Below are 8339 nucleotides of genomic sequence, written 5' to 3' on the forward strand. Positions count from 1 at the left end.
TCTCCATGATTGGTGGTGAGTACAAGGTTAGAACCATCACAGGTGATGAGTTCGACGTCATCTACACCCGTTCTTCCACGACGGTGAAAGGATGCCTTTCTCGCTTCAGATGCATGTTCGAAAACTCAAATGATGAGTGGGTCGCTGGGCTAGATGTTGAGTACACCATAGTCCTGGGACGAGAGAAGGATCTAAAGGACGAAGAGAGGAAGAAGCCCGCCGTGATACAGGTTTGCGTGCATGACTTATGCTTGGTATACCACATATGCCATGCCGACGTTGAATGCCTGGATTTTAAGGACTTCCTCGAGAGCAACCTAGTCAAATTCGTTACTCACTTTACGAACGACAAAGAAGTCCTGGGTCGGATAGGCCTCGTTGTAGGCAACCCCTTCGACCTCCAGAGTAATGGGCTGGTGTCCTCTCGTCAGCCTTCAATGCTGACCCTGGCAGGAGCCATGGTTCATCCTTCGTACTGTAAACTGGAGAAACCTCCATACATGTTTCATCGTTATGCATGTCAGCAGAATGTACTAGATATAGACCACATCCACTACGCTGCAATGCATGGCTACCTTTGTTTCAATATCTACAAAGGGTTGGATGAAGAGCAAGAGCTAAGTGTGCGGTTCAAGCAAAGAAGTATTAGCCAAGAGGAAGAGGGACAAGGACGATGTCGAGGACGTGGACGAGGACTCAGAGCAAGGTGGCAGTGTCGTTGCTCATGGTGGTTCTAATGCAGTGTCTACCGGAGTAGTTGCAAAGTTTAATTTCAGGTGTGCTTAGTTTAATTTGAGGGGTGTGTTGTGCTGAGCCCCCCAGCAGAACTATGTTATGTTTCTTCTCGTTACTTTAACTCTTCACTACGTACATACTAGTACATTTCATCTTTTAGTTGGATAGTACTACCACTCGTGTCTTCACATTATATACGTAGAATATATATGGCCAACATCATATAGCCAGTAGTATAGTTGTCAAAGAATTTCAGGGTGCTTAGTTTTGTCAAAGAATTCTAGGGTGCTTAGTTTTATTTGAGGGGTGGATTGTGCACTTGTGTTGGACACCATTATTGTGACAAGCCCTTTTAATAGTACTATATGCATAATTTGGTGACGAGCGCTCTCTATATGTACCACCTTTTTTTAATTTCAAGTTTTGCTCCATGGCGCAATCCATCGATACTACTACTGTACAAAAGTGGAGTATATACATTTTTTAAAAGACTAGAGGGCGGGGCAGTCTAGCTCGATCGGTTTCACGCGAGGCGAGAGCCTTTGTGATTTGACGACTCATTACTGCTGTCAAAACGAATAGTACTACACTGCCCGCTGCACGCCCGGCGCCTCCATTAAACCCCTCTGTTAAACCCGCATGCAAACCGAGAATCCTACTCCGGCCACACGTCCGTTCATGAGCGGGCTGGAATTAAACGCAACACCGGCCAAGCTCCTCCCGTCCGCCCTTAGTTTAAACGAGGCCAGACGCCGGCCAAGCTCCTACCATCCGCCCTCTATTTACACGAGGCCAGACAGACAGCGGGCAAGAATCGCACCCCTCCGCCGCTCCCTCATCTCCTCCTTCACCATTTTCTCCACTCTTCCGATGGCTTCCGAGGAGCCATTCTCCATCATATTACCCGGTTGGGTGGCCCGCCAAGCCCTCCAGATACGGCCGAGGCCGCTCGGTGCGTCACCAACCTCGCTTGGCCCGACGGAGCCAGTTGCCGCCCCAAGCAGGCGCGTGGTTCAGCAACTCGCCGCTCCAGTTCAGCTCGATGAGGAGTGGCGAGTTGCTCCACGCCGGCACGGGGGCGAGCACGCCGGTACGGGCATCGTCGCTGCCCCCATCGTACCGTGCCACCAGTGTCCGCGGTGGCCGTGCCTCCCGTGTTTGTGGGCGCGCCTCCTGTGCCCGCGGCAGCGCCATGCAGGCAGAGACAGAAGCCAGGTGCATGGAGAGCGACGAGTCGGTGGCCAGCTTCTCCGTGTCCGCCGCCATCATCAAGGAGAAGTAGAACACGGGAGGCCGCCGCCACTTGGGACCCATGAAGGCCACCACCGAGGCGACGACGGCGCATTCAGGTGGTTTCTTTGCTGCTTCGTCTCTTCTGAGGACCTTCATCGACCCCACAAGTGTCTGACGGACATGAGGAAGACAAAGGGATCCGCGGGCGGCCATTTAGATTATGTACTCCCTCTGCAGCTGGCGGGAAATATTTGTTCTAAGAATGGATAAATTTTATGTATTTTAGGACAGTATAACCGCACCTAAACCGAGCTCTCTCACGTCTCCAGTGATTTTGGCCGTCAGATTTCACGTTGAGATTGTTTCTGGCCGTCGGATCTAAGTTTCAGCTGCAGTTTCCGCGACCTGGCCGGGCTGTCCTAAATGGGCTGCTACTCTCGCGGCCTTTTCCATGGCCTGTGGTTGATTGGGCTTTATTGGGCTGCTGCTGCTGACCCGCTTGACTCGAACAAAAAACGGTCCAGGCTAGGCGCTCCATACAGAGAGGATGCGGCGACGCGGTCCGCGTCCATGTAGCCGATGCGCGCGTGGGAGTCGATCCGGCGCGGAAGGGAGGTGAGGCGCGCGACGGTGCTAAGGGTCTGGCTCGGGAGGGAGGCAAGGATGCGGACATAGAAGGGGCAGCGATCCCCACTCGCCGCCTATGAATCCTGGCTTGGGAGGGAGGCGAGGATGCGGTCATCGAAGGGGCAGCAATCCCCACTCGCCGCCGATATATCCTGGTCTCAAAAGGCGGCGTCATGGGAGCACTCTCAGACCGGTGCAGCCATGGGGGTGGTCTCAACTGCCAGGGGAACGATAGTTGGCACTTGGCAGCAAGAAAACAGAGAAACCAGAAACTCAGTGATAGATAGGAGGTACGATCAATTTTACTTTTCACCTCCTCTTCACATACATCCTACCAAGATCCCGTTAGTTTTACTTTTCGGCTGATCAATTGTAGTCACGAGGCCTCTCGATCCATCACTTTGACCATTTGTGGTTGGCAAACTCTGATCCGTGTCTGTATCTGCCTGCTACATGGGCGCATGTTCTTGCCACTCTAGAGTCCATGCTCACTCTTGTTTGTTTGTACTGCTTGCTTGCTTGCAGGTCAGCAGGTGGCTATATAGACTCCGCTACTGCGGGTCATGCTGGGCATCAGTTTGCGATGTGAGTGGTGGAGATGATGGGAGGAGGGGTGACGATGATGGATCGGCAGAGAAAAGGATTCAGGAATACTTTCCCATGGCTTTTCCGCTGGTACAGATCATTCCCTTCCCTTTGTCTTTGATGCTCTGTACTTTCTGCTGATTTGGATTTCTATTTGCCACATGGATCAGGGAGTCTAACAGCTCAACGTTTGTCGGTGCCCTTGTGCTCAAAATTCCTATACATGTTGATCCATGTATGGCTTCCTAGAATCAAACTTTGGTTTTTTTTAAGGAGAACACTTTGGTCATTTTTTAACGTTTTCTACTGTACAGTCTTTGCTTTTAAAGTGATGTTGATCCGATATATGTTGAGAATATCACATGGGTATTAGTTATCTGACTGTTAAATTTAAATTGCTGCCTTTGAGTTCTTTATTTGCATATGAGTATAATGTTTTTGGTCGAGGTGAGGTGATTATAAAATGTCAAAGGATATGGCATTATTACTATCAATAGTCAATTGATTCTTCTTTTGCTATAAATTTGACAAGTAAGGTGAAGGCTTCGGATTTTGGTGTCTATATTTACTCATTTCTTTTCTTTCTAGACCTGGTTAGCTCTACATTTCGGCAACTCATTTATTCTATTTCTATGTTAGAAACTCAGTTTCTTCATGGTAAATTATGGCTTGCTTATCCACACAAGATTCTCACTGGTCAACCCTTTTGCATGCCCCCACATTCAGGTTAATTTTTCTACTTAAACATTTACTTGACCTGTTACCCTACGTCATGAATTATTTACATAGAGAATATACATTTAGTTTTCTTCTACCTCTTGAATGTTTCCAGATATTGCTCATAGAAAATTTTAAAATCACTGTCTACATGTGATTAATTCATCTCATTTATAAGTTTGTTCAAGGAAATATGTGATGTTTTTTCATTTGTCCATCAGTTATTCACAAAAGAAAAATGTTTTCTTGGTATGGCCGAGAGTTTTGTCATGTCTCCTATTTGTACTATTTTTTTAGCATATGAGTTTAATATACTAATATTGACAACATGAATGCTCACAATGATTTACATTTCATAGTACTATAAATCCATATGTTCTGCCAACGGGTGAGTAAGTTCCACTAATTCAGATTATAACTTGTTTTCTAAATGCTTCCCCTATACAACTCTAATTTGGAAATAAGATGGGGGTCATGCATGGGTGGTTTCGGGCTTCAACTGAGGATTTGTTAAGGCTTCATGGTTTTGGTGTCACAATATCAAGTCCATCCAACAATATTCCTTTCAAACAAGAAGAGCATTCACCGGGGGAGCTATTAATGTATCTATGTTCAAACCTGGAGTCGCCAGAGGTAATAGGTTTGATTTTCTAGTATAATTAATTACATAGAACATAAATCTGTAGAAAAAGGCTATCATTTACGGACATGTATCTTGTATTTAGTCAATCCTCACCATAGTCGTTGACCTATAATTCGTTACAGGATGTACATGCATGCATATATATATATACACCAAGTATAAACATAGGGAATTCCGACTAATAAAATTGCTTCCCTATGGAGTGGTGGAAAATAAGCTCATTTGCTAGAGAAAGCTGCCAAGTTACGATCTAGGGCTTGAGAAGGTAGTCATTTGAATTTGTATATATTGTCTTACCAGTAATGTAGTCATTTTTGTTAATGTAGTAAATAATCATTTTGATAAATAACTTTTTTATTGGCTGTAGTTATCTATTCTATCTTCAATTCAAGAGGAAGTTCTCTATAGTAGTACAACTTTTGAAATTTTGCATCATAAGCCACAACATGAAATGAATTGCCATATTAACTTAATTTAACATGAAGAGTATTTGACTCCACATATTTCTATCAATCACTAACATTATAAGTGTCAAAATGGACGGGCGCAGCAACGCGCGCCATCAATGATCTAGTCTATAACTAAAATAAGTCTAGATACATCCATTTCTAGGACAAGTATTTCCAGACGGAGGGAGTATTAATTATATCAAGAGAGCCAGATTGGCACCACTTAGTTCATGTAAATGTAATGAAATCCATCATGTTTATATGAAGATCCGGCTTTTTTATAGGAAATCCTTCATGCTTAAACGAAATTAGTCCGTGTTTGCACGAATTTCATCTGGTTGGTTAGAGTTATAAAAATGTATGCCGCTGGCGTTTGATGTCGTCCTCCGCGGAAGGAAGCGGGAGGGAATTTGCCGGCTGCCGTTGGATATGCTCTTATGCTGGAAATAATAGAGTGACATCCAATCCATTTGAGTTAATTGCCTGTATGATTGTCCCCCTATAAAAAGTTAATTGCATGTACAGTGTACACGTGACTTGCAGGGTGGCTACAACTTCGTACAGAAAGTTAAAAAGAAACAAGTCCATCCTTGATCTTGTATTCTAAGTACTCTGTGGGTTCCACTGTTAGGATAGTAGCGAAAGAAGTATATACTAAATAAGTAATATATAATATAAAAATGTAAAGTTAAAAGACAAAATTCGAACTCATGTCATCGCGTTGCGAGCATCCGGCGCTAACCAGCCCAGCACATTTTTGTTGTAGACCATCCTGGAGATATATCTCCATGTCTACTCTTATACTCCATTCGTTCCTAAATATTTGTCTTTTTCAGATTTCAAATGGACTACCACATACGTATGTGTATGTAGACATATTTTAGAGTGTAGATTCACTCATTTTGCTTCGTATGTCTTTTCAGGAAGGGGTCAGATTTGTCCTTGATTTATTTATGAGGTATCCAGATGGCACTGCACCGCCAAGAAAAGAGGATAACATCAAAATTATGGACTACTTTTTTGAGTATGTTGGTAAGGTCCGGTCATAGTCACTTGTTGAAATCTTTAAAAAGACAAATACTCCCTCCGTCCGGAAATACTTGTCATCAAAATGGATAAAAGGAAATGTATCTAGACGTATTGTAGTTTTAGATACATCTCTTTTTATCCATTTTGATGACAAGTATTTTCGGACAGAGGGAGTAAACAGTGGGAGTAGAAAACAGAGTAGGTGATGATGGTGTGCGTGCCATCCTGCAATATAGGCCGTCGGATTTATATCTAACAGATAGGAAAGAAACTATGGCAATTTTGCGAAAATATACCCACACGTCTCTCCATGTTCGCAAATAAGGCCTTCCCTCGCTCAGCCTTTTCTCTCACAAGATAAACTACACATACAAATGCATCTTGATGTTCCATGCAATGCACGGGCATCTAGCTAATTTCTTTTAAAATAGTTGCTGCGATAATTGGGTTGAAGTGATATATTTTTTGTCTGCCCCGAATGATTTCAGATTCACTAGTAGTAACAAAGAAAAGGTTGCCTTGTTAATTAACAAAAAAACAGGGTGAAAACTATCACATGAGGCCGGTAAAAACAAGGCACACTGGGTTCAGCATCATCATCACTACAGCTGTGCGCGCGCGAGAAGTCTACATATCGAGGGGGCTACCAACCGAGGCACCGAGACACAATGTTTGAGAGAGAAACCAATTGACAGATTATGATCAGATCGAGTTGTCATCCTTCTGCAGTCATTGTTGGGGGGGGGAGGGAGAGAAAGACGTATCGAGAGTGTGCACGGTAGGCACAGAGGCACAACTAGCGAGTGTGTGTGTGTGTGTTTGAAAGAGGAGTAGATAGATTATTATCAAGATCGATGTGCCACCCTACTCCTTCGGTGCCGTGTAGTGTGTGTGTGTGTGTATGTTTGAGAGAGAAGCCAATCGATAGATTAGCATCAAGATCGAGGTGTCACCCTACTCCTTCGGTGTTGGGAAGTGTGGGTGTGTGGGTGTGGGTGTGTGCGTGGGGGGGGGCAGTGACACTCACGTATCTCTACTCCTATAAAAAACAGAGTTGGTGATGATGGTGTTCCTGCCATCCTCCAATATAGGCCATCCGATTTATATCCCATGGATAGGAAGGAAACTATGGCAATTTTGCAAAAAGATACCCACACCCCTCTCCGCATTTGCAAATAAGGCATTCCCTCGTTCATCCTTTTCTCCCACAAGATAAACTGCTCATACAAATGCATCTTGATGTTCCGTGCAACGCACGGGCATCTTGCTAGTAGGGAGAAGGAGTTTGTGTCACACATATCTAGCTATATTAGGGATAGGTAGATAGCATTTGTGCGAGGCATACTTAAAGCCTCACGAAGATAAACAAACGGTGTGTGTGCATGCAAGTGCCGCAAAAATGAAGCGAGAAACAATGTGCACGTGTGTGTGTGTGTGTGTGTGTGTGTGAGAGAGATAGATAGATAGATACAGAGAGAGAGATAGATAGATAGAGAGAGAGAGAGAGAGAGAAATCCCAAAACAAAAGGTGCTCTGTTGGAATCCCATTGTATGTATTCATATGGTTCCGGAACTCAAGTTAACCTTAGGCATATGTGTGAGAGACATTATTATACTTTGAGACATTACTAGTTGTGGGTGGGCGGAATTAAAGGGGTGGGCGTGTTAGACAGACAGAGCGTGTGTGTTTGTGTGTGAGAGACTTGTAGGACGGGGTAGAAAGACGAATTTAACCCTGACGGAGGGAGAGAAATACATGAAGTGCGCGTGTGTGATTCCGATGCCCCCAGGGAAATGAGATATGTACGCGTGTGAGAGAGATTGCACAATTCATTCACGTATCACTATCTAGAGATCGTGGACGTGCATCGCTTGAACATACGTCAATATCTACTTCGTATTGTGGCCAAAGGTACAATATCGATTCAATGCTATAAAGATAGGACACTCACATATCACATTTTTTTCTATATAAATAAACCTTTTCAGTTGTGCATGCCAAAGTTACAGTGATGTTTCTTCAAACAACCAATGTAGCTATCATGTGCATGCACCATTGTTACTCTTGCATTCAAATTCATTAGTCTTGGATGATTTAAGTTTCTATTTTGAAGTAATATATGTAATATTCATATATGAATTCAACGGGTACGCAATTTATGAAATGGAGGCTATGTAATCATATGAGGTAACACTTTTAAGTATCGGACTACAATATCCATTTCTCTTTGTGCGCCTCTACACTAACACGTCAATGCATTATGTTTAAAGTAAATAACCAATAGCACTAAATTATCTATTTACACGAGAAATAGATAGGC

At 43.8% G+C, this 8339-nt stretch overlaps 1 long non-coding RNA gene across 1 annotated transcript; it reads left to right on the forward strand.

Moving 5' to 3' along the window:
- Window positions 1–2549: 2549 nt before the first annotated feature.
- On the forward strand, window positions 2550–4896 carry LOC123094778 (uncharacterized). The gene is made up of 3 exons (XR_006445967.1): window positions 2550–2885; window positions 3121–3270; window positions 3351–4896. It is a non-coding gene; the product is annotated as an uncharacterized lncRNA (long non-coding RNA).
- The last annotated feature ends 3443 nt before the right edge of the window (window positions 4897–8339 follow it).

This window comes from Triticum aestivum, chromosome 4B (assembly GCF_018294505.1).
Source record: "Triticum aestivum cultivar Chinese Spring chromosome 4B, IWGSC CS RefSeq v2.1, whole genome shotgun sequence".
NCBI classification, from domain to species: domain Eukaryota; kingdom Viridiplantae; phylum Streptophyta; class Magnoliopsida; order Poales; family Poaceae; genus Triticum; species Triticum aestivum.